The following is a 20,871-nucleotide window of genomic DNA, read 5'->3' as shown; positions in this document are numbered from 1 at the left end:
TAAGCACTTTGCTCTTCTAGCCCCAGACCTTTTGGTAGGGGCAAGAGAGAAAATTTTTATATTCCGGCCGGAAGGGGTTCCCCTGAGCTTCGGCGAAGGGGTTCCCGAAGAAACCCTAGGACCACGCTGCGCCTTTTGGCCGGTGGACCCGGAGTTTTTTACGGACTTCAGCCTCTTTGGAGGCTAAGTCAATTGCACCCTTTGCACTTTGTGTGGCACTTTCACGTGAGCACTTTTTGTGCACTGGGTGAACTGAAGCATGCGGGCTTCAATAAAAAAAAAAAAAAAATCTGTTCTTATCAGTTTAATATCTGATACGTCCCCTATCTGGGGACCATATATTAAATGGATTTTTGGAACAGGGAGATGGAAGAAGAGCTTGCTCTGTCCACTCCACGCATCGACCTGGTATTGCAGTACCTCCAGGACCGGTGCACCTCTCTTACTCAGTTTGAAAAATCAGAACAAGCACGAATCTGCAGCAGCTCACCACTGTGATCCTATGGTGGGAAAGGAAAGCCCTGGAGAAATAAGTGCAGGGGCTGCATGACAAGGGATCCGAATAACCAGCAGCCAGATTACACTGGTTTATGTTTAGAGATTGGCAGAATCAGATGCAGCTGTGATTAGGTGAGAAGGAAAGAGTTAAGGCAGGAGAAGGCTGGCCTGGGGAGGGGCGGAGAAAAAGAGGGATGTAATGTCAGAAAAGCACTCACTTCCTTATCTTCTGAGCTGGTAGAAACATGAGGCAGAGCTCTCTCTGTAATATATTGTTATTAGCTGCAGTATATACACACTAACCCCTCACTCTACTGCTGGCTTTAGTGGTAGAACTATTTGGGCAGGCTGCTTGTAGTCTTTTGCTGTATATTAACTGTTTTACAGCATTTAATCCCACTGTAGCCACTCAGGCAGCATGGTAATCAGCCTGGGCCCAAAAAGTATCCTCTGTATTGTATAGAAATCCAGGCTGTGAAACTAAGCTGCTGCTACTGCAACTCACTGCAGTATATAGAGAGCTGTAACTAAAGTATACAGAGAGAGTTATAGTTGGAGTATACAGAGAGAGTTATAGTTGGAGTATACAGAGAGAGCTGTGAGACTCAGTCAGGAATAGGTGCAAATCCTAAATACAGTAACTGGCCTGGCCTTTGCTTTATTATGCCTACCTATTATATAGTATATCCATAGATGTAGCTGATCAAGCAGCCCGCTAATGACCTCAAATTTTACTGGGTTTATTAAGTCCCTAAATTAATCTCTGTATAGATGATTTGTCCATGCAGAGCTTCTACGCTAGCTATATATGTATTGGGGCATCATTCCTGCTGCCCCTGTTATATCCTATAGCGGCTATAAACTCCTTTTCATTTGTTTGGTGTGCCTTAGGCAGAAGTACTTTTACTATGTTTATATACACAGTAGGTATATAGAGGGACTACAGTACAGTTGCCCCTGTGAGTGTATCATGGGGAACCTGCACACAGTAGCTTCAACTTTAACAGCAGTTTACTTGGCTCTTATGCTATTTGGGGAAAATGTAGCTTTTCCTTGATTTTTCCAGGTGTTCAGGGGGCAGTGTTGCCACTGTGGATGGAACCTACATACAGTAAAATCCTCTGTTAGTATGCCTAGTAGGTTTTGATGTACCAATAGGAAATGATGCAATACAGAGCCTGCTTATTGTAGCTTGGAACAGATGTAACGTAGTTTATGGTATTTATGTATGAATATATATATATATATATATATATATATATATATATATATATATATATACACATATACATATATATACACACGTGTGTGTGTGTGAAAATATACCACATAGCAACAGCACCCGGTAGGTCCCACAGAGCCTAATTTATATATATTCAGGGCAGATAGAGTTTTGCCATATTTGCAGATATGAATGTAATTTATCAACCCCCTGATTTAATCATATAAGGCCGGTTCACTATGCTTTACTTCCTTGGTGCCCCTGGGGCAGATACAGTTCTACAGTATGTATATATACTTGGGTTGCAATCAGCAGCACCAGTAAAAATATCATTAAGCCCCTGCAAAATGTTGCTTTCAGTTTCACAACGACTTGGGATAAAATGCAATTTCACCATATTTGTGCATATATAATGAATTTTGGCAGCCCCAGAGATTATATAATACAAGACCTGCTCACTACAGCTTTCCTTTGTGTGCCGGGGGGTAGAGGTAGGTTTACTATATTTATATACATTTAGGTTATTATTTAGCACTCCCTGGACTTTATCATATAGTACCTGTGCAATGTTAGCCTTCACTTCTATAGAGCTCCATTTATGGTTGTATAGGCAAAAAAGCAGTTTATAACATTTTGTAAATGTGTAGCAGCCCCCATTGGATTACACCTTTCGTACCTTCTCAGTGCTATAATGTAAGTCTGTTGTACTGCTAATTTAATTATGAAGCTTGAAATTGTTTAACGCAGTTAAGATGTATGCAGTCAATTTTTTGCTAAGTACTGTTTGGCAATATTGGCAATGTTACCCTTAATAGAATAAGGTAACATTGGATGTGTTAGCCGCCATACTGAGACTGCATCGAAAGTAAAGCTAATGCATAGCTTATAACTTGTTAAAGTTATCACAAAATTCGCATGAATGCTTTTAGACTTAAGGTTAGTGCTTGTCTGGGTATTGAATGCCTAGATAGATTTTTAGTTCTTAGTTTACTTAGAAAGCTTGGATTACATGGGGGGGGGGGGGGGGCGAACAAGGACTATAGGTGCAAGCAATCGAGAAACTAATAGCCCCCATCCCAGTCATGGCAAGGCTATCGGTTACAATAATTCTTTGTGGCTACTTGTCATTACAGTGGCCATAATATCAAAGTCCAACACTAATGATTTTAGCAGGAGCATGTTTAATCTCAGGAAAAGTGTTGTATGTTGTTCTGACCCCGAAGTGGGTGGCCGCAGTGTGGTGGTCTAACCCCAAGGTGGGTGGCCGCAGTGTGGTGGTCTAACCCCAAGGTGGGTGGCCGCAGTGTGGTGGTCTAACCCCAAGGTGGGTGGCCGCAGTGTGGTGGTCTAACCCCAAGGTGGGTGGCCGCAGTGTGGTGGTCTAACCCCAAGGTGGGTGGCCGCAGTGTGGTGGTCTAACCCCAAGGTGGGTGGCCGCAGTGTGGTGGCCTAACCCCAAGGTGGGTTGTCGCAGTGTGATGGTCTAACCCCCAAGGTGGGTGGCCACAACATTTCCTTAACGGCTATGGTGATAGCAGCACGTCAGAAAGGTCAGGTAAGCTTACCCTCTGAGCTGGGGAGCATGTGCATCTTGAAGGAGGTATCTACAAAGTGAATGGGCTGCTAAGCAAGCAGCATGCAAAGTGGTTGGTTGACCTTTTCCTCTATGCTGTGCCATCTGAGCTAGGCACCTGCGGCTGGAGGGAAGTCTCTACAGAGTGGATGGGCTGCTAAGGAGGCAGCATGGCAAAATGGTTGCGCTTACCCTCTAGCCGCATGTGCCTAGCTCAGATGGCACAGCATAGAGGGAAGTCTCTACAGAGTGGATGGGCTGCTAAGGAAGCAACATAACAAGGTGGTTGATTGACTCTACCCTCCGAGCTGGGCATTTTCAGCTGAGGCCCTTCAGAGCAGATGGGCAGGTTGACTTGCACTCCATTATCAGTAAAAGAATGGTAAGTTTAGTATCCAGGATGGAATCAAATTGGAATCAAAAAGTCTGTGTAAGCATCCTAATTTACCACATAGGCAGAGTAAATAATGGTAATTTGTTGCAAGATAATGCTACCATTCACTAGCAAAAAAAAAATAAAAAAATTCTGGCCAATGTAATATGTTGCTTTGGTTTTTATTAAATATTCTTGTTGTTTTGTTTTTTTGGTACTCATCCAGTCCTCTAGCACTGAACTGTTTGGTTTGGCATGGCAGGTAACCTAGTGGTAAGTCTGCCTTGCTTTAACTTGCCCACCCAATATACAGCCACAGGAAGGTGGCTGGATTTGCTGTTAGTACACATGAAGTACATGTGTACTAACAGTATTTCAATAAAGGAATATATTTATGTTTTTTGCACACATATAATGTTAAGAATATTTTACTAGGCTAATGCCTGCATACATATAATGTTAAAAACATTTTATCAGGCTAATGCCCAGTTTTATTCCATCCTGGGGTACAGTATGTTTGTTACATAGAACATGTTTTTGTGTATTTTATGACTATTTATATTATACATTTTCCATGTTTTATTAACTAATAAGCAATAATTATAAAGGTATGGTGGGGACGAGCCCAACTGAAAGTTTTCAGTTGAGCTCGCTGTGGCGGTAGGGCCTTGCCAGAGTACTGCACAGGTCATTTTAGCAGAGGGAGAAAGGAGGTTCTCTCCTGTGACTGCACGGTGGATTGATAGATACAGACGCTACTACTGCTTGTGCTAGGTGACAGCCTGCTTGGATTTCCTATCATCGAGACACTGCAGATCCAGGACCAGCAGCAGGGCTGCTGAACTTCTCTCATGGTTGGTAATGCAGCTCCTGCTGGTAGCAGAGTTTGGGGCCATCCTCTCTGTAGGTAGAGGCAGTCTAATACTCATTCAAGTCTTCAGCGAGGAACGGCAGAGCATAGTAGCGACCTCTTATGGAATTATGGCTTTAGATTATTGCCTTGGGTTAGGCTGGCAAGGTCCTATTTATTTGATAAAATGTGAATAAATGCTGTGGCCATTTTCTCCATCTCTGTCTCCTTGTGTTTCATTAAGATATGTAACAAGGGGGTTCAGTGGGGTGCCTCAAGGCAAAGGGTCAATTGAGGAGTCCCCTTGTCATGGGTAAAAAAGGAGATTTCTTTGCTAAAAGGGGAAGTGAGATTAAAAGAAAGAAATTAAGGGAATATAGTTCTTTGAGCGTAAGGTTAAAAACTATGAAAACTTTGCAAAAGAATGGGTTTAAAGTAGAAGAAGAAATTAAGTCAGAAATTAGTAGGTGGAGAGAGAAAAGAGGGAAAGAAATTATATAAAAATGTATAAATAACAAAAGTTTTATTGATAAAGAAAATAGAGGATATCTTGGAGAAAGTGCATGATTTTTATAATAATTTATTTACGGAAAAAAGAATTGATCTTATTATGTCTAAGGATTTTATTAATTTAATAGAAAATGAACTAACTGAGGATGATAAATCATGGTTAGACAGAGAAATTAATGCGGAGGAAATTAAAACGGTGGTGTGGTCCTTTGCGAAGGGGAAAACACCCGGAGTAGATGGTCTGTCTATAGAGTTTTACATGGTTTTTTGGGAGTTAATTAAGAGTGATTTGCTAGAAATGATAATGCGGTGGTTAAAAAAGGAGAACTTTCCGATTCACAAAAAAGAGCGTTAGTTAAAATTATTTATAAAAAAGGCGAAAGGGATAAAATCAAGAACTATAGGCCAATATCGCTACTGAATGTAGACTATAAAATTCTAGCTAAAATAATCGCAAATAGAATGAAGAGAGTAATGGATATTCTAATAAACCCAGGACAGGTATGTGCGATTCCGGGACGATGTACTTGGGAAAATGTATTTATTGTAAGAGATATTCTAATGGATGTAACAGATAGAGGTCAAGGAATGGCAGTGTTATCGCTCGACTTTGAGAAGGCATACGACAGAGTGAGCCATGATTTAATGTTCTTAGTCTTAAAAAAGTTTGGGTTTTCTGAGTACTTTATTAATTTGGGTAAAATATGATATAAAAATGTAACTAGTGAGGTGTTAGTGAACGGCTTTAAAACACGTCCTATTATGGTTAAATCGGGCGTAAGACAGGGCTGCCCGTTGTCGCCAATTTTGTTTATATGCGCTATAGAGCCGTTATTATTAGCAATAAAAAAAGATAAAATAATTAAAGGCTTTACGGTACCAGGTAAAAGCGAGAATATAAAAGCATTAGGCTATATGGATGATATGGTAATAATGTGTGCAAATAAGCAATCAATAAATAGAACAATTTTATGGGCAGGCTGTTTTAACGAAGCAGCAGGTTTCAAATGTAGAGAAATGTGAATGCAATGCTTTTGGAAAATGGGTATATTTTAGTGACTGCAAAGTAGAGATTAAAAGGGAGAATAGTAGGATATTAGGTGTTGTCTTTACACAAAATCTATCAGGAGACGTAAGTTGGAATGAAGCTCTAGAAAAAATAACTTAGAAAAAACTAAGCTTATGGAAACTAAGATCTTACTATAACTGGAAAGGTATTAATTATAAAAGCTGTCATTCTGCCAATCTTATTATATGTGGGATTAGTGTTTTTACCCAATTTGTTATGGATGAAAAGATTTGTTAGAGAAATGTTTGTATGGAATTCTAAAATGGAGAAGTTAAAAAGAGAGTTTATGTGTAAGGACCCTAAAAATGGTGGAAAAGGTGTGCCAAATATAAAAGAATTTCTACAGCTAAAATATGTACAATTGATCTTAAAATTTTTAAATCAAGATAAATGGGTAAGTGCCTTTATAAGGTATGGAGCAGGGTGGATTCTAAGAAGATACGGGTGGTATAAAATTGACTGAAATAAACCAATTGCCTTTAATGGAACTAAGTTTTATAATGTGTTAGGAAAAATCATTAAAGAGTGGGATTTGGCAAGTTTTTCAATGATAGAATTACTAAATATGAAAAAAATAAGTAAGGAAAGAAAGAAACAAGAGGTGGTATGTATGGTGGAAAATTTTAATAAAAAAGTGTCGAAAGAAATTTGGAATATGGTGGTGAATTGTAACCTTACAAACAGCCAAAAAGATTTAGCGTGGGCTATAATTCATAGGTGTTTGCCAGTGAAGGAATTCCAATATTACAGAGGTTTGCTGAGAAGTCCAACTTGTTCAAGGGAGAGGTGTAATGTAAATGAATCGTGTCTACATGCCTTTTGGAACTGCAATTTTGCTCAAGCATTATGGAAGGAAATAGGCAGTGTATTAAAAGGGGTAACTGGCATAAAACATATAAATTATGAAGTTGTGTTTTTTGGGTTAGGAATAAAATGTGATGAAGGGAAAGTGCAGATAGCATGGCAAATAATAAATGTAGTTAAGGAAGTGTTATGGAAGAGTCGTAATCTATTATTGTTTAAAAATGTTATGTTGGATGTAAAACAGTGTAAAAAATTAATTCTCATTAATGTACTTATATTTTTTGAGAGATAAAAAAATTAAAGGGCAAAGAGCCCAAACAGATTGGAAGATCCAATTATGGAAATAAAATATCTACAATGATGTGAAACGGAAACAAAAGAGGTATTTGTGACTTCTATATGTTTACCTGAATATACAGAAATATCACTGAGTAGATATAAAAAAAAATCTGTACTTATCAATTTACTATCTGATATGTCCCCTATCTGGGGACCATATATTAAATGGATTTTTGGAACAGGGAGATGGAAGAAGAGCTTGCTCTGTCCTCCAGGACCGGTGCACCTCTCTTATTCAGTTTGAAAAATCAGAACAAGCACGAATCTGCAGCAGCAGCAGCAGCCCAAGGAAGGAAAAAAAAGAACTTTGCAACACTTTGCAGGAGACAGTTTGCTGTTATTGTCGTCATCCCCCCATTGTTTGGTGTGATGCCCTTTCAGCCAGGACTCGTTTCAGGAGCTCGTTGTGTGCTTGATTGTGTGCGCCAGAAAGAGGCGGGGCTATGTAAATGTTGGCTTCTGGGAGAGTGGTGTGGTCATCCGGTGCAGTCCGCAAAGGTGATGCTAGAGGCCCAAAGAGGCCAGAGCCAGAGAAGGGCTGTAGAAGATATTAGAGATGCTGTAATGTGGGGGCTTGTGTGTGAGGTGGGGGTTGGGGTTTTGGGGGGAGGCTAGTGTAGGTGCAGGAGGAAGCGTTATTGCCCCTCTCCCCATGGAGGTAGACCAAGTGAGGATCTGGGCCCGTCGGTGCGTGCGCAGTGCAAGTTATCGCTTCTCGGCCTTTTGGCTAAGATCAAGTGTAGATCTTAGCCGGAGGTGCCTGGAGACATCGCCCCTTGGCCTTGTGGCATCGGTACTTGTACCTTAAGCCACATGCTGCTATTAGGGGGCTTTCTATTCTGGGCAACGAGGAGCGGTCACCCCTTGCTACAGCGGTAACCCTATTCTGAGGGGGAATTTGGAGCATTCCAAGATGGCAGCAAGAGATGATTCGGTTCCTGTCTTCATCAGGGTCAGGAATTCGGTCAGGATCGTCGCGGATGAGCCTTCGAATTTGGAGCAGAATCTGGCGTGTATCGTACAGAGGATTCTGGAGGAATTTGGCAGAGTTTCCAGGAGGGTGATTCTAGCGATACAGGACTACCCTAAGCGTGGAGTGTAGGCCGTCACTTTCGATGGCGAGGGAGTCTTCAAAAGCTTCCTGAGTATCGTGGAGGGGAATCCGGAGGACCCTAGGCTGAAAGGGTTTAGGATTTTCCCACACTTCTCAGAGGAGGAGGTTTTCCTAGTGGTGAAGTCATATTCACCTTTTGTGCCGCTTAAAGAAATCGAAGTGGTGATTGGTAGGTACTGCAAAAAGTTGTCTTTTGTAGGTAAAATCCTAAATGAGCTGGACATCTGGACGTCAAAGTATCGTTTTAAGGCAGTCTTTCAGAAAGGTACTGTATGTATCCACCTGCAAGATTTCGTTTGGGCACGGTTAATATCGACTGTTTTTTTAACGGGATGCCAGAATTTTGCAAAAGATGCCGACAGTACGGACATGCGACGGAAGGTTGTAATTCGTGCCAAAACTGTTATAAGGAAGGTCATGTGATTTTGAACTGTACTCTTCCGAAAAAATTTAACTTTTGCCTTCAGGAGGGGCATTTATATGCAACTTGTCCTAAGAGGAAGGTCAAGTCTGAAAAGGTTGCGAAGGTTGCTGGTAAGTTATCTTTGCCGGTAGAGCCAGTCCCTATGTCTTCGGGTGAGGAAATTATTGGTCAAGCTTCACAAGAAGGCCCTACAGTGAAACGTGTAAAGCCAAAGGAGAAGAAGAGAAAGAAAGCTCCTGCTGAATCTGTTGACACTGTTGTTGAGTCTCTTTCTAGAGGAGAAGAACTTTAACAGTTCTACAAAGGAAAGACTAACGCGGAAATCCAGGAGGCTTTATCGGATTGGTCGGATGATGAAGAACTTGCCGAAATGAATGTGCGTATCCAGAGTACACCTCAAAAAGATATTAGGAATGCTGTGTTAAGTTACATGAGAGGATTAACGTAAAGTTAAAAAACAAAAAAAAATATTATTAAAGAAAAAATGGTTTCTAAATGATTATGTAAAGTAATTGGTAGGTTTCCTGCCTGGTTTACTTTATTACTGAGAGAAACCTTATCTGTTCTTATCAGTTTAATATCTGATACATCCCCTATCTGGGGACCATATATTAAACGGATTTTTGGAACAGGGAGATGGAAGAAGAGCTTGCTCTGTCCACTCCACGCATCAACCTGGTATTGCAGTACCTCCAGGACCGGTGCACCTCTCTTACTCAGTTTGAAAAATCAGAACAAGCACGAATCTGCAGCAGCAGCACAACAAGTGCAAAGAAACAGCAGCAACAGCCTAAGGAAGGAAAAAAAAGAACTTAGCAACACTTTGCAGGAGACAGTTTGCTGTTAATGTTGTCATCCGCCCATTGTTTGGTGTGATGCCCTTTCAGCCGGGACTCGTTGCAGGAGCTCGTTGTGTGCTTGATTGTGTGCGCCAGAAAGAGGCGGGGCTATGTAAATGTTGGCTTCTGGGAGAGTGGTGAAGTTGCTGTTGCCATGCTGAGTGGTCGTCCGCTGCAGTCCGCAAAAGTGATGCTAGAGGCCCAAAGAGGCCAGAGAAGGGCTGTAGAAGATATTAGAGATGCTGTAATGTGGGGGCTTGTGTCTGAGGTGGGGGTTGGGGTTTTGGGGGGAGGATAGTGTAGGTGCAGGAGGAAGCATTATGGCCCCTCTCCCCATGGAGGTAGAGCAAGTGAGGATGTGGGCCCGTCGGTGTGTGCGCAATTCAGGTTATCGCTTCTCAGCCTTTTGGCTTAGACCAAGTGTCTAGTTAATTGGTGATGCAATACCTACAAGCCCTCAAGCCTGTTGACATCGGCCTTTTAGCCCTAAAGTCAATTGCTGCTATAGGGGGAAGTACTTAGAGCGCTTCGAGGAGGGATCAAATTGAGGACCCGGAAGCCGCCGTGAGGTGGTGGAAGGTGGCTTCTTCCTTTGGTGAGATGGAGGATTATACGTCTTCGTTACCGGATACCTGCTTTAAGAACACGGCTCAAGTGGAGATACCGGAATCCCTGAGAGGAGAAAGTGGCCTGAAATTTGTGGTGGAAGAGCTTCTGAGTCATTGTGGAATTCATCCTTCAGATATGTTTTGTATTCCCGAGTACTACATCAGAGGGGTTTATGAGTTGGTCTTCAAGGATACCTCATTGTACAAAGCCTTTAAGAGGAATTATCTCCAGAAGGACGATAGCAGAATTGCTGGATGCAAGATGGATTTTAAGCACAGAGACAACGTGAGAATGGTAACAGTGCTTATGTATAATTCTTATGTGACTGATTCTGAAATTCTTATGTACCTAGATAACATCTTTGATGAAGTGGAGATGGTGAAAATAATCCCTAATGAATATGGCATTTGGTCAGGGAAAATGCTGTTTCGGGTGAGATTGAAGGATGACAGCACAATGTTAGAAGGATATGACCATCCCTCGCAGTTAATCAATATTGCAGGTAATAGAGGCTTCCTGAAGTATAGTGGTATGCCCATATTTTGTTGGAAGTGTCAAATGACTGTAATGTTGGGAAAATCTGCAGAGTTTGTGAGGAGTTAGGTCATGATGATGAAAACTGCAAAAGGCCTAAAATGTGTTCGTGTTGTGGAAAGGAAGGTCACCGGTTCATGGACTGCCATTTGGAGACATACGCTGACAGAGTTAAAGCGGGTGTGATTAAGGCGCCAAAGGAGAAGGTAAGAGAAGCATCCATGGTGCAGTCGGGCCAACCTCAAGTTGAGGGGAAGGTTGCTTCGGAGAGTGGCGGAATGCAAGTCTTGAGGGGCCCAAGATTTCCGAGGAGAGAGAGGAAAAACGGGAAAGTCCATAAAAAAAAGAGCCCTGGAAAATCCTGCGGTGGGAGTGGCGAAATGCAAACCTATAGTCGCTGGTGAGATGGAAGCTAATGTGGAAGTATCCGAAGAGGAGATAGAAGTGGAGAAACTTACCGGAGATGAAGCGACCGGATCTATGGACTCAGGTAATCTGCTGATAGATTCGGAATGTGTCGGTGAAGATGATCCTGGTGTAAGTCCTCGTTCCCCGGAACTTGGGTCTAGAGTGATACGAGGAGAAAGACTGAGTGAAACTCCAGTTCTGCCAATTGTTTTTTTTTCAATGGAAAGTCAAACTTTTGAGGTGGAGAGTGAACCGGGTTAGATATAGTGAAGTATGGTCTGCCTGAGTATTTTTTGAAAGGTGTTTTTTTTTTTTTGTAATCTCAAAAATTACCTAATATTGGTTCTGAGATGCTCTTGATGTATGCTATATGCTGAGAAGAGATCAGCAGTTTTTGTTTTTTTGTTCCTAGGTTTTTTATATATATATAAATAATAAAAAATAAAAAAATAAGGGTGTGGGCATGGGATAAATATCTTTTGAAATGTCATTGAGATGTGCCTCTTTTAATGTCAGAAGCATTAAGTGCAAAAAGAGGCGAACAGTTTTGTTTGATTTTTTAGCCACGCTTACAGTAATTTTGATTGTGTATTCAGGAGTGTGGTATTCCGTTTTGTAGAGATTACAAAATGTTTTCTGGGGATTGGAAATTGGGATTATCTTTTTTTTCGGGGGAAAACTGCGTGAAGAATTCTGGGTGGGGTTTATTGTTTAAGGGGGATAATTTTTGTTTGAATGAATTTATTGAGATAGAGCCTGGGAGGGCATTTTTAGTTAAAGGGTTGTTTAAAGGCGTGAGGATCAGAATTCTATGTGTTTATGGTAATCCGGAGAAGAACGATAGATTTAAGTTATTTGAGAAAATATGTTTATTTTTACCGGGTTTAGATCCATTAATAATTTTGGGGGACTTTAATTGTGGTTTGGAACGGAGGGATAGAAGTAAAAATGTGAAGGTGGATAAGTCAGGTGGCTTGTTAAATAGAATGTTGTCTGATTTTGATTTAATGGATGTTTGGCGAAATAAATTTGGGGATAGAGAGGGATTTACATGATTTAATAAGTTATGTCAATCAAGGATAGATTATTGTTTTTGTTCTAAGGATTTTGGGGTTAATGATGCTGAGTTAGTAGAAAATGTTGTGCGTTTGTGTGCGTTTCTTTATCTTCTGAAAATATTATAACTTCAGTTAAAATACCGTGGAAATTGAATATTTTAATACTAGAAGATCATATTTACAAGACCTTTCTATTAAAATATGAATATTGGAGTAATTTAAAAAGAACGTTTCGGTCTAAAAGGAATTGGTGGGATTGGGTTAAAAAAGAGTTTCAAATGTTTTTTATTCGTAATAGTATTAAGAGAAGGAAACAATATTGGAGGAAATATAATGTGTTAAATCATAGATTGCAAGAAATGGTGGACTTTAAAAACATGGGTTATAATGTAGAAGAGGAATTAGTTAATATAAGAAAAGAGATAAAAAGTTGGATTAAAAATAAAGGGAATTGAAATTATTTTTAACTCAAGAGTTCGGGATTTAGAGGAAGGGGAAAAATGTTCGAGTTATTTCTTTAAATGTATAAATAAAAGTCAGAATAATCAGATCTCGATGATAAATGGGAGTAAAAATATTAATGATTTCTAAAAGATGTTTATGTATTTTATAATAATTTCTTTGGAAAGACAAAAAATCATGATAAAAACTTTAATGATATGTTTTTAGGTAAGTTAAATAGTTCTCTTAATGATAACAAACAATTACATTTAAATAAGGATATCAATATGTTTGAGTTAGAGGAAGCTGTTAGAACTCAATAACTAAACCATCTAAACCTGGCGATTTATTTTTCCCAAAGCTTTTATTTAAAATTTTGGGAGGTGATTAAAATTGATTTTATGGAAGGTGAAGTCTTTAAAGAAGGTGAATTAGCAGCATCACAAAAGGAAGGTCTAGTAACATTAATTTTTAAAAAGGGGGATAAAAGCGATATTAAAAATTACAGACCAATTACTTTGCTAAATGTAGATTATAAAATAATTGCAAAAGTGTTAGCTAATAGGTTTAAGAGTATTATAAACAAAGTGATTGAGGAAGGCCAATGTTGTGCTGTGCTGGGTAGGAATGTTTGGGAAAATTTAATTTTAATTAGAGATAGGAGGTCAAAAAATAAGTTTATTTTCTTAAGATTTTGAAAAAGCGTTCGATAGCGTCTCTCATGATTTTATGTTTGCGGTATTGGAAAAGTTCAATTTAGGTAGTGGTTTTATTGACAAAGTAAAAGTTTTATATACAAATGTGGATTGTAGAGTGTTAGTGAACGTCTTTTTAACTGATAAGATCTTGATTAATTCGGGAGTTAAATAAGATTGGCGACATCGGACAACCTTGCCTATTTGTGTAATGGAGCCTTTTTTGCAATATATTAGGAGAGATAAGATGGTGAGAGGGTTTAAAATTCCTGGTGGGAGTATGAAAGAGGTTAAATGTTTAGCGTATATGGATGATGTGGTTGTGACCTGTGTGGATTCTGTCTCTTTGAAAAGAGTGGTGTTGATTGCAGATTGTTTTAAATGTATTGCTGGGTTAGGTTTAAACATAAATAAGTTTGTATGTTGTGCATATGGGAATTGGGTGCATGATGATTTTTGTAAGGTGGAAGTATGTAGAGAGAGTGTGAAAATTCTTGGGGTTACTTTTAATCAGATTTTATCAGGAGAAGATGATTGGGAAAATTTATTAAATAAGATGAAAAAGAAAATTGGTTTTTGGAAGTTGAGAAAATTAACGATGGTCGGGAAAATTTTAATTATCAAAGCTGTTTTATTACCACTACTTTTATATATATATATCTATTGTATTTTTGCCGTCAGATTTATATATGAGGAAATTTATTAGAGAGATATTTATGTTTTTATGGAGATCAAAAATGGAGAGAGTTAAAAGAGATCATGTACAAGAAAAATGAGAATGGTAAGAGAGATGAGAGACAATTTTTAAGCTTTAAGCCTATTTCTTTTATTCTAAAATTAAGTAAAAAAGATTCATGCGTGGCAAATTTGATTCGTTATAGTGGGGGATGGATTTTTGTTAAGTATAAGTGGGATACAATAAATAATAAAGTTCCTTATGCTTTTAGGCCAAATAGGTTTCATGTGATTTTAGAGAGGATTGTTAGGCAATATAAATTAAAGGATATAGAATGGGAAGAAATAATTAATTCGAGGTTTTTAGTTAAAAAAGTGAAGGAAAGAGAAATAAGATGTTCTCTAGAAAGGTTTAATGAGATTTCTAAGGAAATTTGGAATATGGTAGTAAATAAAAATCTAACAAACAGTCAGAGGGATTTGGCATGGGCGGTTGTGCATAATTGTCTTCCGGTGAGGAATTTTCAATATTTAAGGGGTTTGTTAAGGAGCGCACAATGTCCTAGAGATAAATGTGGTAGTGATGAGACAGTACTGCATGTTTTTTGGAACTGTGAATTTGCTAGATTAACATGGGAAAGTTTTGGACCTTTTTTAAAATATGTGACGGGATTGGATTTTTTAAGTTATGAGAATGTGTTCTATGGGTTTAAAATTAAATATAAAGGGGATTTGTTGATTAAAATATGGCAAATAATAAATGCAGTAAAAGAAGCTATTTGGAAATGTAGGAATCTTTTAGTGTTTAAGAGAGAAAATTTGGTATTAAAAGATTGTATGAATATAGCCTTTAACAGTATTTATTTATATTATTTATATGATAGAAAGAGATATGGGGAGATAGCACAGGATGAATGGAAAGTAAAAGATTGGTAGAGATTTAAAATATGATGCAATGTTATAATTACCCTTTTGTTTTCTAATGATTTCACATCTTGCCATGATGATGTCACAAGTCCTATAGAAAATAAGAAAGAAAAATTTTATTATATGGATTTGTCTGAGTGGTAAAAAAAAAAAAAAAAAATACAGGTGGTTTTAGCTGAAAGGTACTCAGAGCCCCTCTTCCTCGGCCTTGTGGGATCGTCTTCGGAATAAACCCACTTGCTGCTATTGGGGAAGAGGACCAAGCTTAAGGGTAACGAGTTGCAATCGCTAGGTGTACGTTAGCGGACGGCCTAAGAGGATTGGAGCCATTCTTGTACAACCTGAACCTCTGGAATCTGTGCGTTTCTTGGCCTTGATTAAAGCACAAGCTTTTTTCTTGGTATCCGGGTACCTCACCTGCTCGGCCTCGAGGTATCGTTTTTCTAAATACTAAAGCCTCGTGTTGCTATTGGGCAGGTGGCCATTCCTAGGGTAACAAGGGACGTTCTTGTAGTGGATAGAGGTTTAGTGAGTCTGGGATCGGTAAAGATCTTTTTAGTGTGCTGAAACTTTCGGAGAAATGCCTGTTTTTTTCGAATTTCCTGCGGGAGAAGCCCGGATTAAAAACACCATCCGGATCGAGGTGGAAGAGAAACATCGCCAGAGGAAGAACCTGCGATACGTCGTTCAGGAGGTCCTGCTGGGAGTCTTGCATCTCGTCAATGAAGAGATCCTGTGCATCCAGGATCAAGTCAGACGGGGGGCATATACTGTCACCTTTGTGTCCGCCGTCAGCTGCTGTAACATCTACAGAGTGTTGTCGCGGAAAGATTTCCACGATGAGAGGCTCGTAGGCGTCAAATTCTTTTTGCTGTACGGGTCTGAGGATATTCCCCTGGTAGTCCATGTGTACAACCCGTACATTAAAACAGGAGGTCCGTTTTTCGCATTTAGTGAAAAACGAACTCGGCTTCTGGAATGGTAAGCGGAAGTTCTTTGTTAAGTTCCGCAATGATCCAGAGGGAATAGGCAGCTATTCCCATCCTCCTTCCAATTTTTTGATTGGAAAAAACAGGCTACCTATTTTATTCGAGTATGCCCCTCTTTTGTCGGAATTGCTTGCGATTTGGGCATACGCAGGACGCATGTCCTGAGGGAAAACTGGTTCGTTGCAACGGATGCGGGCGACCGGGTCATGTTGCGGCATTCTGTCAGTTCCAGAAGACGTGCAATATGTGCGGGAAAGAAGGCCATATCTATAAAGACTGCCCCAGTAAGACAAAAGACCAAAAATCCTATGCTGATGCGGTGAGGAATGGTCTGGTCATCTCAGAGTCTGAGCCTGGACCAGCCGCGGTGGCTGGCGCAGTGAGGAAGGCTCCGAGTTTGAAGGACGAGATGGTTATGGACTCTGGTTCAGAGGCAGCGGGCGCAGTAGTTTCTGGCAGACGATCCTCAGGGCCTGAGAAGGCTTTGGCTGCAGCATTTGTGGCCAAGTCTTCTGAGATGGTTTTTGGGAGCTGTCGTAAGTCAACCTCTATGTCAGAACAAGGGCCTCTGATCCTAGCACCAGTGTCTCCTTCCGGTTCTGCAGCTGGGTCAGAGCACAGTGTGATGAAGACCCAGAAGTCAAGGGTCGGGGCTAAGTCCGGGCAAGGTTTTGCTGTCCCTGCGGCAGTGGAGCCTGTTAGGGCTGGCCTGCATGTTGGTCGTAGGGCATCTGTCAGTGGATCTGAGCGGATTCAATCTGCACAGCCTGCAGATGAGCCTGCTATGAAGGTCCTAGAAGTCCAGAGTGAGGGCGAGAATCTTCCTGAATGGGAGTACCAAAAAAAGAAAAACTCTAACAAGAACCTGCATTCTAAAATGGCCTAGGGTCTCAGGGGCACCTGTTATGGGAGCTTCTGGTGGTCCAAAGGCTATAGGGTTAGAGACAGGAAGGAAGGCATCCTTATCTGCTGATGATGAAGGTGGTAGCCAGCTCCAGCGACGGAGAAGCCCGGGTCAGCGTAGAGATGAGGTACATGTCTGCGTCGGACCCGGTCAACATCGAGGAGTTCGTGTCCCCTGATAAGGAGGATTCGGAATCGTCGAGGATATCGAGCGGAGAGGGATCAGATTCTGATATGGACACCGTACACGCTAAACCATGACTGTTTTAAAGGTTGCCTCCCTTAACGTAAGCTCCCTGAAGGGTCTTACTCGCCGAACGGCGTTATTTTCGTATTTGGAAACTCTGGACTTTGACATTTGCCTATTGCAAGAATGCGGAATCGACACTGGTGTAAGTTATGACCATCTCAAAAATGACTGGACATTAGGACCCTCGGTTTGGTCCGGTTCAAATGACATTAAGTCTACTGGGGTGGGTCTGCTCTGCCGTGGCTCCTACTTTTCTATAAGGACATTGACTGAGATCTTGCCCGGCAGAGCCATGATGATTCATTTGTCTTTTAAAGGTTTTAATCTTTGTATTTTAAATGTGTATGCCCCTACTGAGAAGCAAGAGAGATGCGATCTATTTGAAATTTTACCTCTGTTCTGTGTGGGTTCAACTCCCCTGTTGGTTGGCGGTGATTTCAATTGCATACGTTTAGGAGAAAGCCGACAGGGGGGTGACCCTAATTGAAAAGATAAATCTTCATGCTTTTTAACCAATTTTATTACTGATTTTAAGTTTAAAGATGCGGGGAAAGAATGTGCAAACTCTAGTTATACATGGTGAAACAGAAATATATCCTCTAGAATTGATTTTATATTTTTATCTGATGATTTTAACCCTTTTAATTACAGGCGTTTAGATAACCTTTTTTCCCGATCAGAAGCTTTTATCTGTTGATTTGAATTTTACTTATGAGGAGATGGTGCAAAAGGGTTTATGGAGATTGAACACCACATTCTAGAGGATGAAGCCATCTGCAAAAAGTTTGTGCAGACCTACCGGTGTTGGCAAGGTGAGCGTGACCCTAATATGACAATGCTGCACTGGTGGGAGGGCACTAAACTTAGGATTAAGAATTTTTTATTACAGTTGGCAAAAAAGTGGTAAGAAAAAGAGACAATGGTTTTATGTTTTAAATATGAGGCTGCAATTCTCCAATGCTCCAGATTCTTTTTTAAGAAGATTTTAGATAAAAAAGAACTGATTTTATCTTTGGAGGGGAAATCTTCTATGTCCGATATTTTAACAGCAGCTTTTAATTTTTATCAACTTCTTTTTAGTGAAAAACAAACCGATGACTCTCTTTTAATTGAATGTATTGATGTTTTAGATGGTAAATTTAATGTTTTAGATCAAGAGATTTTATCCCATGACATTACGCTTGATGAATTGTATGATGTTTTTAAAAGCTTTTTATCTGGGAAAGCGCCAGGCGAAGATGGGCTACCTATTGAATTTTACCTACAATTCTGGGATATTTTAAAAGATGATCTATTTATGATTTTTAAAGAAGCTTTTACCACTAACGAATTGCCAGTCTCATGGAGGAGAGGTATTGTCTCCCTCATTTTTAATAAAGGTGATAAAGAGAAATTGGAGAACTACAGGCCCATTACTCTGCTGAACGCTGACTATAAAGTCATGGCCAAGCTCATTGCCAAATGTGTAAAGCCTTTTTTAAGTAATCTCATACACCCTGACCAGGTTTGTGGGATACCTGGTAGGATTATGACAGAGTCCCTCAATATAATACGCGATACTAACTGGTACTGTAAGGAGCGTAATATTAATCTGGCTATTTTATCCCTAGACTTCGAGAAAGCCTTTGACCGAGTCTCACATGATTTTCTTTTTAAGGTTTTAAAGAAGATGGCTCTACCTGAATTTCTTTTAAGTCATATCAAGCTTTTATACTCATCCTGTTTTAGTCAAGTTTCTATTAATGGTTTTTGAACAAAAAATGTCTTTTTAAAATCCGGTGTCAAGCAGGGGTGTCCCTTATCCCCCTTTCTTTTTATATGCGCTATGGAACCTCTTTTAATGTTTTTAAGGAAAGACAAAGTAATCAGAGGAATACAAGTGCCGGGAGGATGTGGAATGACAAGTGAAGGTCCTGTCTTACATGTATGACGTAACAATCCTTTGTTCCACCTCCTATTCCTTAAAAAGGGCCTTGAATCACGCAATGTTTTTTTGTGGAGGTTCCGGTTTCAAACTCAATCTTAACAAATGCGACTGCCTGGGGATTGGAAACTGGGAACCTAATCTGACACCTGACATTTTTATTCAACAGGATTTTATTAAAGTTTTAGGAATTGTTTTTAATAAAGAAAATTCAGGTAATTGTAATTGGGACTCTTTTTTTATCTAAAATTGAAAAAAAGGTTTTAATGTGGAACTTGAGAAATCTGTCTATGGAGGGAAAACTTTTAATTATTAAGATGGTACTTCTCCCCATTATGTTACATGTGGCCATGGTTTTTCCTCCTTCAGTACTGTATATTAAAAGGTTGACCAGAGTTTGCTTTAAGTTTTTATGGGGATCCAAAATTGAAAAGCTAAAGAGAGATGATATGTATAAGGATAAAAGATGTGGTGGAAGAAATGTCCCTAACTTGCTTTTATTCTTTTGTTTTAAACTTTTTAATTCCGATGGCATTTTTAGTTGCTTTTTAAGATTTGCAGCAGGCATTGTTTTTAGATCATGGTTCCGAATTTCCCTAACTGCTCCTGTTCTTTTATGTCCCCCCAAACAATACGTCATACTGGAGAAGGCCGTAAGACTTTTTAAACTGAAAGATGTGGATCCCAGCATACTGGGAGCTCAAAAGAAGGTGACTATTGTTTTAAAACAGGAGCAAGTGGTTTTACCCGTTTCAAATTTCTCTGAGGTAAGATCAAAAATGGTGTGGAGAAATGTTTTCGGAAAATTTTTAACAAATGTTCATGTTGATGTTGCCTGGGCAGTGGTTCACCAATGCCTCCCCACCTGTGCGTTTCAACATAGAAGAGGGTTGGTGGCCAGAGCAAAATGCCCTAGAGCGTCCTGCTGTATTGACGAGACAGTTCTGCACCTCTTGGAACTGTCCATTTGCGCAAGAGATTTGGAAAACAGCGGGAACTCTTTTTAAAGAAATTTGTGGTCTTAAAGATTTTAAATATGAATATGTTTTTTATGGTCTTTTTACCTGCTCTTCTTTTAAGCAATACTCTGTTGGTTGGATGATGATTAACTCTTTTAAGAATTCCATCTGGAAAGTTCGTATTATCCTGCTTTTTAATCGTGATTTTATTTCTGTAAATGACTGTATTAGAATGGCTTTTAGCGAAATTTATTTTTTAAGAGATAAGAAAAATCTCGGAAATGATGAAGCCATGTCTATGCGGAAAATAAATTGTTGGAATAAAATCTTATAAATATGTTGTCACAATGTATTTTAAATGACAAATCCTGTAAATATCTTATGATTTTACTGTGATTTTATGATGATGGTTTTTTTATCTTGTTTCAATAAAATTGTGTTGAAACCTTATCTGTTCTTATCAGTTTAATATCTGATACGTCCCCTATCTGGGGACCATATATTAAATGGATTTTTGGAACAGGGAGATGGAAGAAGAGCTTGCTCTGTCCACTCCACGCATCGACCTGGTATTGCAGTACCCTCCAGGACCGGTGCACCTCTCTTATCCAGTTTGAAAAATCAGAACAAGCTCGAATCTGCAGCAGCAGCACAACAAGTGCAAAGAAACAGCAGCAACAAGCAGCCCAAGGAAGGGAAAAAAAGAACTTTGCAAGACTTTGCAGGAGACAGTTTGCTGTTAATGTCGTCATCCGCCCGTTGTTTGGTGTGATGCCCTTTCAGCCGGGACTCGTTGCAGGAGCTCGTTGTGTGCTTGATTGTGTGCGCCAGAAAGAGGCGGGGCTATGTAAATGTTGGCTTCTGGGAGAGTGGTGAAGTTGCTG

The 20,871-nt window shown here is 39.8% G+C and overlaps 1 non-coding gene and 4 pseudogenes across 1 annotated transcript; all 5 read left to right on the top strand.

Annotated features, from left to right (window-relative positions):
• Positions 1–229: 229 nt before the first annotated feature.
• Positions 230–442, top strand: LOC116407335 (annotated as a pseudogene).
• A 6,878-nt stretch (positions 443–7,320) lies between these two features.
• On the top strand, positions 7,321–7,469 carry LOC116407384 (annotated as a pseudogene).
• A 476-nt stretch (positions 7,470–7,945) lies between these two features.
• Positions 7,946–8,122, top strand: LOC116407386 (annotated as a pseudogene).
• A 1,186-nt stretch (positions 8,123–9,308) lies between these two features.
• Positions 9,309–9,488, top strand: LOC116407346 (annotated as a pseudogene).
• Positions 9,489–20,404: 10,916 nt separating this feature from the next.
• Positions 20,405–20,591, top strand: LOC116407329. Its single transcript, XR_004220281.1, has one exon. It is a non-coding gene; the product is annotated as a U2 spliceosomal RNA (small nuclear RNA).
• The last annotated feature ends 280 nt before the right edge of the window (positions 20,592–20,871 follow it).

The sequence above is a fragment of the Xenopus tropicalis genome, chromosome 8 (genome assembly GCF_000004195.4).
Source record: "Xenopus tropicalis strain Nigerian chromosome 8, UCB_Xtro_10.0, whole genome shotgun sequence".
Lineage (NCBI taxonomy): Eukaryota > Metazoa > Chordata > Amphibia > Anura > Pipidae > Xenopus > Xenopus tropicalis.
The sequence above is the reverse complement of the archived record's forward strand: the minus strand, read 5'-3'. Positions and strand labels throughout refer to the sequence as shown.